The following is a 10,784-nucleotide window of genomic DNA, read 5'->3' as shown; positions in this document are numbered from 1 at the left end:
CTTTTTTTTTACAATAGTCACATATAACATTATTGAATTCGAACCTCGACTTGCTTCTACTTTTATCTCTATCATTCGAACCTCTGGACTTGTTTCTCCCTCTCTCTTCAGTAACCAAAACATCAGAGTGCGAAGATAAAGAAGATGAGGCCTGAGATCTTCATCTCATATCTTCATTCAAGACATCACGCTTAACATATTTCATAGTTACAACACCACCGAGAGCAGAATTAGTCAAAGAAACTCAGAGAGTTTCCCAAGAGTCAGGCAGAGTATTAAGAAGCCAAAGTCCCCGAATTTCTTCATCGAACTTTACACCCATTCCGGACAGCTAGCCAAGGACATCCTAAAAATTATTTAAATGATCAGAAATTGAACTGCTCTTTTTATACCTGATATTCATCAATTGCTTAAGTAGGAACAACTTGTTATTGCCAGTCTTTGAAGCATAAAGTGTCTCGAGCTTGTTCCACAAACTTCTAACATGTGTCTCATTCACAATATGATTTCTAACATTATCTTCAATCCATTGTCTAATACAGACACAAATATGTAGGTTCTCAAATTCTCAATTCTCATCTGTCATGGATCGAGGTTTAGTAGACTCAAACATAGATAAATGTATTTTCTTGATAAAGAGAAGTTCTTTCATCTTTTCTTTCCAAGTATGATAGTTACTACCATTCAAACACACTATCTCGCTCATATTTGCCTCCATCATTCAAATCAACAATCAATAACAACAAATGCTTTGATACCACTTGTTGGGAAAGGCAAGGGCACAATCAAAGTGCTCGATAGGGTAGCAGCGGAAGAATACCAAGTCTAAACCTTTCCTTTCAACTTGAACCAAGAGGAAAAAAACCAATCTAAGCAAAACAATGATAATAGGCAGCAAATATAGTAAATACACAAATACAATAAGATAAGAATAAAAGCAATCACAAGAGACACCAAATTTACATGGAAAACTCTTTGGTGTGAAGAGTAAAAAACTACGGGACCAAACTTCAACTATAATCACCAAGAGTTATAATATTATTCTCCAAAATTGTCCACAAAACAAATTTCAAACAATGAGCAACAACACAACAAGATAGCACCAAAACTAGAGAATAAAAAGGAACACAAACACCAAAAATGCAGCTACTGTTCGAGAATGAAGAACAGGAGCTACATGAAACCAAATCCAACTCCGTCAGTTTCTAATCAAATATTGAGATGTGAGGAACAAGAGGACCAAAAATCAGCTCAATCGGAGAAGAAGCAAAGTGGAAATCGCAATTTAAAGTTGACAGTTGTGGCTAGAATTTTTGGGCAAAAATTTGCACTCTTTCTCTCTTTTATGGCTGCTAAAACTCTCTTTTGTGATAGAGAATAAGCCTTAAAAAAAGATCTATATATATTCCCTATAGGAATGAGCCTATGGGAAAAAAAGTGGGTTGGTCCAAATTGGGCTTTATTTTCCACATAGGAAGGGACAAAGACTCATATCCCAACAGTTGAGTGGTATAATAATGCAGAATGATAGAGAAGGGTTTTATGCTTCTGTGGAGAAAGAATTGGTTAAGTTGGATTTTCTGAGGAACGATGCACTGCTTCATAGTGTTTTTAGTGTGTCCTCTGATGAAGCTGTTTTTCACAGGTTCGTTAAGAGTTTTTAAGTTATATATCAAGTTGTTGGTCATGTTGTGCTTATATATGTAATTGTATGTTATTGTAGGTCTAACATAATGTTACTGTTATCGAGTTTAACTTTTAACTTATAAGTGGCTAACAATGTAAGACTTTTTACATTATCACATCACTTATATGTAGAAATGCCTACTGTTGTTGTTGTAGGTGAACTTAATAGGACATTATTGCTTTAATTTATAGCTTAATATGTAGAATTACCTGTTTTTGTTGGTCAACTTAACCTTACTCTTGTCGAGTTAAACCCGTAAGCTACCTTATTGAAAGATTTTTGCACAATGATCTGATGTAAAAGATAATTTCAAGTAATTGCCCACAATAATTGATACTGTTAACCTAAAAAATGAGGCATACTGATAGTGTGGAAGTTGTAAAAATTTAAGTTATATATAATGACAACTGACAACTACTCCAAATTAACAAGTCATAGCATGCTATTACTCTATTGTATGGGTGGTGATGTGAGACTTTGTATGTAGAATGAACTATTTTTGTAGGTGAACTTGACTTTACTCTTGTCTTAGTTTAACTGATATCATGTGATAATTTCAAGTAATTTTCTATAAATAAGTAAGATTACTTACCTCAAAAAACAAGGCATACTGATAATGTAGAAGTTATTAACAGAAACAAAATTGCTTTCTTTTAGAGTTCTGTTGATGTGGTAAAGACTTAATATGCTTCTTCCCCGCAAATTTCGGTGTGTAGTGCATTCATTAGTCCTGTTATATAGGTCCTTAGATTTATGAAGTTTCTTCACCTTTGTGTGTCTGAATTTTATGGTTACTCAGTAAGATATATTAACCTTATGCAATTCTTGAAAGGATAATGTCAACTATACTTCGCGAAACTTCTCTACTTTGAGCTGAAACCAGTAGAAAAAGAGCATATTTACTGCTATATCACATTGTCAAGTAGCGTTTGAGGAAGCTGAACTTGCTCGTTGTATATACAAACTATCTTGATAAAAGCCTCCGGTTGTAGGAGGAAACGAGAAACTACATTTACATCATTAGACTTCATAGGTATAAAGGTGAGTAGAGTATGAAAGCATCATTTGATTTCATTGATATGTATGTGTGTATATACAAGAGAACACAAACCAAATAAGGAAAGAATCAACTAACAAATAATTGTGATCTTTTCCTAAATAGAAACTTATTCACTATGTGATACTGAGATATGAAAGATCAATCATGAGATATCTTACAAGATAGGATGTATGCGTCAATACACCCCCCTCAAGATAGGCAATGTGTAGCAAAGCGTAGCTTGAATAGGTGTTTATCAAAGGCTGGCTTGGGTGGAGATTTAGTTAGACTATCCGCGATTTGTTCTGTAGCATGAATAGGCACAATATGAACTTGATTCTGCTGAACTTGTTTGCGAACAAAGTGAAAGTCTACAGCAATGTGCTTTATGCGGCTATGAAAAACTGGATTTGCACACAAATTATAAGTTGCACCAACTTTGTCACAGTAAATGATTGGTCTTTGAGGAAGTTAAACATGCAGTTCTTTTAGCAGATTTGTCACCTAGTTGGTTTCAGCCAGCGCACTTGCAACGGCACGATACTCTGCTTCAGTTGATGAGCGAGCAATTATTCTTTGTTTCATGGAAGACCAGCTCACAGGATTTTGGCCAAAAAACAATATGTAACCAGTAATGGAAGGTCGATCACTCACATCTCCAACCCAATTCATGTCAGAGTACATGAGTAGCTTGAAATCATTACCTCTTTAAATGTGAAGAGCGAACTGAAGTGTTCCTTGGAGATACCTGAGTACTTGTTTGAGTGTTTTCCAATGCACTTCAGATGGAGAGTGCATAAATTGAGACAATTTATTCATAGAGAAGCTAATGTCTGGACCAGTAAAAGACAAGTACTGCAGTTTTCTAAGAACACTCCTGTACCGAGTGGCATCAGTTGGTTCCGCTCCATCATGTAGTTGAGGCACTTTAGTGGCACTCATTAGGTTTTTGGCTAAATTACAATCCTTCATGTTTTCGTTGGAGAGGATTTCCTTGACGTAGTTGGACTGTGATAAAAGCGATTCCTTTGACAGTTTGGAGCACCTCCACTCTAAGAAAGAAGTTTAGATTCCCAAGATCCTTGATGAAAAAATGCCCAGCAAGACGAGCAATAACCCAATTTACCTCTGAGTTATGATTCCCTGTAATAATGATATCGTCTACATAAACCAGTGCGTACAAAATATTGTTTGAGACTTTGTGAATGAAGACTGAGGCATCCCCAAATAAAGAAGAAATGTCCTAAGTTCATTGTACCACGCCCTGGGGGCTTGCTTGAGGCCATATATTTCTTTATTTATACGACATATATGAGAAGGAAACTGGTCGTATGCAAAACTTGGAGGTTGGACTGTGTACACTTTTTCTTTTAGACGACCTTGCAAGAACGTGTTGTTAACATCAAGCTGGTGTAGGGGCCAATTCTGCTGGAAAGCGATAGAGAGCACCAACGTACAATAGTTGGTTTGATGACCGGACTAAACGTGGCATGATAGTCAACTCCAGGATGTTGTGTAAACCCCTTTGCAATAAGTTGGGCCTTGTAGCGATCGATTGTCCAATCAACTTTTTTTTTAACCTATATAACCATTTGCAAGAAATAATGGTTTTTGTAGGTTCATGTGGTACCAAATCCCATGTGTGATGATTCAATAATGCATCAAATTAATGTTTCATTACTCTTTGCCACTCTGGGTGTTAGTTAACTTGTTTGAAGTTGATCGGGGTGATGGAGGGGGATTAGTGAGCCATGAAGTCAAGAATAGTTTTTATTTTGTAAATGTTGTGTTGTGAACGGGTCACAACGCGATTTGGAGTAGGAAGAGAAGGTTGTTGGGGTTATGTGGCTTAAGCAGGGTCGGGAGAGGTTGTAGCGGAAGTGAGGTAGAGGGACCGACAGTGGTGTTTTGGCTAGCAGATGACATTGTTTTATTTTTGCGACTGTATACAATTGGAAAAGTTGATGATTGAGGCAATGGAGGATAAGAGTGGGTGTCACGGAGATCAGTAGGAACAACACAATTTATAGGAGGAGAAGGAGAAGAGGTACATGAACTTGCAGATTTACTTGGAGCGCAGGCAGAGGAAAGGTGTCTTTGAGAGCATTGCTGCTATCTAAACTTGGGATAAGTATGGGGCTAAGTAATTTGCTGCTTATGGGAGAATAAAAATTAGGGGATGTTGTTGTGGTAGTGTCAGTTGGGTTTCCATGCAAGTTCTTTTCAAGTTGAAGTAATATTTAAAAATATATTTTGAAAAGAAAAATTATTTTCAAAAAAATTCACATCACGAGATAAATATATTTTAGAAGATTTTGGATCAAAACATTGGTGACAATGATGAACTAAAGAAAATCCTAAATATACACATGGTGTTGATCGTGGCTCTAATTTATTTTTTGAATAAGGTTTGAGCCAGGGATAACAGAGACACCCAAATTTTTTTAAAGAATTGTAATCCGGATTATGACCAAACAACATTTGAAAAGGTGATTTGTTTTGTAAGAGTGAGGTTGGCAAGCGATTTATCAGATAAATTGCATGTTGACAACCAAAAGACAGTCGATGAAAGTGAAGCTTCATGAAGTAAAGTGTGTGCCGTCTCAATAATATGTCTATGACCTCTTTCTGCAAGAGCGACTCTTTGCGAGTGTATGGAGGGGATAAAAGATGTTCAATATCCTGAGATCTTAGGTATGGATGAAGACTTTTATATTCTCCACCATCATTTGTATAGATAGAAAGAACTTTCATATTAAAACGACGTTCAATTAATACTCGAAAGTTTTTTAAAAGGTTTGTAACCTCACTTTTATTTTTTAATGTGTAAAGCTAGGTGTATCGGGTATACTGATCCACAAAAATACAATAGTATAATTTTTTGTTAATCGATTGAGACCCCATAAATCACTAAATATTATTTGAAATGGTTTGGTACTTGATAAACTAAAATGTTTAAAAGGATGGCGGTGAGCCTTATTCGAGGAACAAGAATTACAAACTGAAATTTTTTCTCGCGAGCAAGGTAGTGAGAATTTATTCAGAAGAAAATTTAACACTCTTACATTCGGATGACCCAACCGACTATGCCAGGTAGAAGTGGATGTGCTGGTGGAAGTCAAATGCAATTGAGGAGAAGACATGGAGGGTAAATTTGGCCACTCATAGAGACCGTTCTTATTCTGATCGTGTACCAACAGAGTTCGCGTTTCCAAGTCCTTAACAAAAAAATGAAAGGGAAAGAATTCAATAGAGGTTAGGTTATCTTAACAAAATTTAGAGATAGAGAGTAAATTGGGTTTAATGCTAGGTGCACATGGAGTGTTAGAGAGTTTGAAAGATTTATGTGATGCATTTAATTGAGATGAACCAGTGTGAGTTATTGGTATTTTTTTACCATTACCCATGGAGACCTGCTCTATCCTATTGTATTGCTGTAAATTTTGAGGTTCGACAGTGATGTGATAAGATGCTCTAGAGTCGAGAATCTAAGGATTTTCTGATGCCTGTAATCCTAATTGAGAATCGAAGGATTTTCTGATGCCTGTAATCCTAAAGCATAATTGGATTTTGCCTCAAAGTTATTGTGAGATTTCTATCGACAAACACTTGCAACATGATATGGTTTGTTGTACAACTGACAGTGAACCCCATCAGAAGAGTTTGTGGTGGTCGAAGATCGCCGTGGATAGGGTGAAGTAAAGTGATTATTGGACCGCCACTGTTGGTTGTTGCCATTGTTATTGCTCGGGCGCCGATTAGTGCGATTGTTCGAAATACCAAACTTATTGGAGGTAGCAGCAGTAGCAGTAATCTGATTGGGAACTTTTTTTGACTCTTCATGTCAAAGGAAGAGCTCATGATCCAGGAGCTTTTCATAGAGTTCTTCATAAGTAATAGTAGAGTCACGAGCACAGATTACAGTAGAAATCTCATGAAATTATGGACCCAAACCACTCAAGATCTTGACAATAAGTTCAGAGTTGGAGACCAGAGCACCAGTAGTAGAGAATTCATCAAAAATTGATCGAATAATTTGCAAATATTTGGTGACTGACTGGGATTCATTGGCCAGACGCATAAGTTGATCACACAGACTAAAAATTTTGGTTTGGGACTTGTTCGCATAGGCGATGTGCGGTGCATCCCAGGCTGTCTTTGTTAAGGTAGCCGCTGCAACAGTTGTTGCAATTGTTGGATCAACAGAGGCCATAAGTGCATTTTGAATGAGTTAGTCTTGTCGAAACGAAAGGGTAAATGCAGGATTGGCACTAGGGACTATGCCAACTGTGATAGTGCAAGATGGGAAAGGTGTAGACCCATCAAGATGACCATAGAGATTATGACCATGCATAAGCATGGAAAATTGCGCCTTCTACGTTGCAAAATTGTTGTTGGCAAGTAATTTAATGGGCAATAGGGATGCAGGGTTAAATTGAACAACCATCGGGTTGACATTGTTGTCAGTATTAACAACTCAAGGAGCGTCTGCCATTTCTGGAGGGTGGGTGGGAGAGAAAAAATCGTACTCGTTAGAGTATACTGAGCCTTCTGATACCATATAAAGGTGAGTAGAGTATGAAAGCTTCATTTGATTTCATTGATATGTATGTGTATATATCCAAGAGAACACAAACCAAATAAGGAAAGAATCAACTAATAAAGAATTGCGATCTTCTCCTAAATAGAAACTAAATCACTATGAGATACTGAGATATGGAAGATCAATCATGAGATATCTTCCAAGATAGGATGTATGCTCCAATAATAGGAACCGATTGTTATGTGGATGAAAATGCCTAAGATATATTTGTTTCTGCATTATAATAGTAGGATGTGATATGTATTTGAATATGTTGAAATGTTTGCTGATATTTGAATACGTTGAAATGCCAGAAGAATCTCTGAGCTGAGAAGGCTGGAATGTCGAAAAGCTATAGATACATGTTAATAGTCTACAAGTTCACTGAAATCGGAATGCATTTGGTTCCTAAGCTCTCGAATTGCACGGACAATGGGAGGCTCGAGATATGGCCCCATAGAGATTGGGAACTCGAGTCTATACATAGCATTGAAGTACTCGAAATGGTTAAGGAAATGGGATGGGAAGACAAGTTGAACGTGAAAGATAAAAGGCCTCTTACTCAAGTTCAAAAGCTCCAAATCTGTCATGTTTATGCTTCTTCAGTTTTCATGGATACTTCTTGAAGTCGGCCTAGTTGAGGTTCCATTTGGAACAGTATTTTGGTAAAAGTACTCCTAACAACCTCTTATTTTCGCGGGCATGGCAGTTAAAATAAAAAAGTATTCCCCTCGAACGTGGAAGTGATACAGGATCTACATCAGTCCGGCCAGCATCACTTATCGAGGGGAAGAAGCAACACAATCTTAGGTCTTGACAATGAAATAAATCTAATGTGTACAAAACCGTAGTTCAAAGAGGCGAAAAGTGTGTTTGAGAAGCACAACTCTGCGCTTTATGGCGATGAGAGTAACGAGGAAGTTTCAACTTCATTCACGAGTCTGAGAAGGGTTGTGTTGGAAGCTGTTGCTTTTGGTTCTTTCCTTTGGGATGCAGAAGATTGTGTTAGGGAACTTTATATCACATCGAAGTTTTGATAGCATTTACTCTAACATGAAGAGGAAGTTCACACTTGACATTCACTATGTAAGGTCGAAAAATGTATTTTTCATCACCAAATACTGTTGTTGTGTCCCGTTGATTAACGGGACACAGAAAGAAAGAGCGTAGAGGGTATAGTATATATAATAGATACAAGTACACTACAGTTTTCTTGATGTATAAGTATTTTGCTATTTGATATTAAATATTACAAGAGGATTTGTAAGTGTATAGGACTTTCATTATTTTGGATTAATTACAAGTTACCAAAGCAAAATATATTGTCCTCTATTGGCAATAGTACTGTAGTTTCCTACTGTATTGGTATAAAAAGACAAACGGATATGAGATAATCATAACGGATGCATCGGATGGGCGTCAAGTGGTTGATATTATTCCTCCTAAACCAGAACTTCTTTTTTTCGAGGGAGAATAATCAATATAATAAGTCTTTCTGGTTGGATCTCCCCAATAGACTTTTTTTTGTAGGTGTCCCTGAGAATGCTAGTTATAAACATAAGAAAGTTCAATAGGAGGTGGCTTTCCTTTCTTTAGGAACCTATTTCCTCTATCGATAGATCTAAAGCAGTCATTAATTAATCCACCCTCCTATGAACTGAATGTTGGATTCGAAATCGAGAGGGCGTCATGCGGAAGCTATTAGTTGCAAATCATAGGGACGATAATTCAGATGACACTAAACTAAACTAAAAAGCATTATATTATTTATGATTTGGCCAATTGACCTATGTATAAGACCTAATATTAAAAAGAACAAAAGCTAACGAGAGAGAAAGCCTCCCCCAAACAATACTCTTTGATAACTACATTGTGGATGCTATTGTGTTGTGGTATGAGAAGAGGAACTTCTATTTATAGAGGTCCAAAACCTTTCCTCTAAGAAAGAGGTTAGCTAAATATGGAGAAGTTTTATATTTTTCTTTGAAGAAAAGTAAAAGTAATTATGGTATTACTTTTATTTTCCTTACAAGAAAAGTAAAACTTAAATTTGGTAAGAAAATCAGAGCAAAAACTCTAACAAATCTCCTTTTTTTGGCTTGATTTACTTGAGAAAACTTGACTTGCCTTCTTCATATGCGTAATCTCCATCTTCGCATAACCATCACTTATCATTGTTGTTTTGCATTCTTAAAAATGGAGCTTTTGGGTTACAAAATATATGAACCCTTTTGAGTTAAAAATATTGGAGTCATTTGTAGGATTAAAAGTGAGTTTTATTTTTAAATAATTAACAGCAGAATTGTTGAAAATGTGATTGACAATTGTCTCTACTTATAGTTTTATTTTTACAAAATATCTTCACTATCGTCAAATTGATTGCAACTTTAATCTTCACAGGTCCTCAATCTGAACCATCGGACAATTAAATCATTGGCTCTGATACCATTTATTGGGTTTGAAATTAAGTGGGTGTCATGCGAAAGCTTATAGTTTGCAAATCATATAGATGATAAATCAGATAACAATAAAAAACAAATACTAAAAACATGTTATTAATATGATTTGGTCAAACGGCCTACATATTAAAAATAATTTTGAAAAACTTAAAAACCTATTGGGAGAAAATCTCCCCCTAAACAAAACTCTTTAAATGATTGTGTTATGGTATGAGATAAGGGTGTCAAGTGGGTCGGGCCAGATTAACCCGGAACCGGCCCGTGATTTTTATCCGATTTGTGGGCCGGTACGGATCCGGGCTAAGTTAAATGGGCTGTTCCGATTCTGGGCCCAACAATAAAAATTTTAAAAACAACCCTGAACCGGCCCACTTAACCCAACCCGGTTCAACCCACCTAAATCCGGTCAAAATCGCTAAAAAATAAGTTTTTTCTCTAATATACACTATATATAGCTACATTCCCACCTATATATATTTTAAATACGTTAAACAATATATATACCCTATATATATACTACATTAGAATTTAAAAATTATACACACATAATACTTATACACAATTACACATGTAATCGTGTATACAACTATACGTTAGTTAAATATATATACTACTCTAAATAAAACATATACTACAATATATACACACACTATATATATAGTTATATACTAATTTATAAAACATATACACATGTATACATTAAATATATATGTCTATAGAAGATGTATACAGATATATACCTACCATTCAATATATACGTACTACTTTAAATAAAATATACTACAATATATATATACTACAATATATAAAAACACTATATATATAGTTATATACCAATTTATAAAACATATACACATGTATACGTTAAATATATACGTCTATAGAAGATATATACACATATATACGTATCATTCAATATATACATACTACTTTAAATAAAATATACTGCAATATATACACACACTAAATATATAGTTATATACTAATTTATAAAACATATACATGCGTATATGTTTT

At 35.5% G+C, this 10,784-nt stretch overlaps 1 pseudogene; it reads left to right on the top strand.

Annotated features, from left to right (window-relative positions):
- The first annotated feature begins 937 nt into the window (after window positions 1–937).
- On the top strand, window positions 938–8,476 carry LOC107874473 (annotated as a pseudogene).
- The last annotated feature ends 2,308 nt before the right edge of the window (window positions 8,477–10,784 follow it).

Source organism: Capsicum annuum, chromosome 6, assembly GCF_002878395.1.
Source record: "Capsicum annuum cultivar UCD-10X-F1 chromosome 6, UCD10Xv1.1, whole genome shotgun sequence".
Classification (NCBI taxonomy): domain Eukaryota; kingdom Viridiplantae; phylum Streptophyta; class Magnoliopsida; order Solanales; family Solanaceae; genus Capsicum; species Capsicum annuum.
Note: the sequence above shows the minus strand (reverse complement) of the source record. Positions and strands in the feature narration are given on the sequence as shown.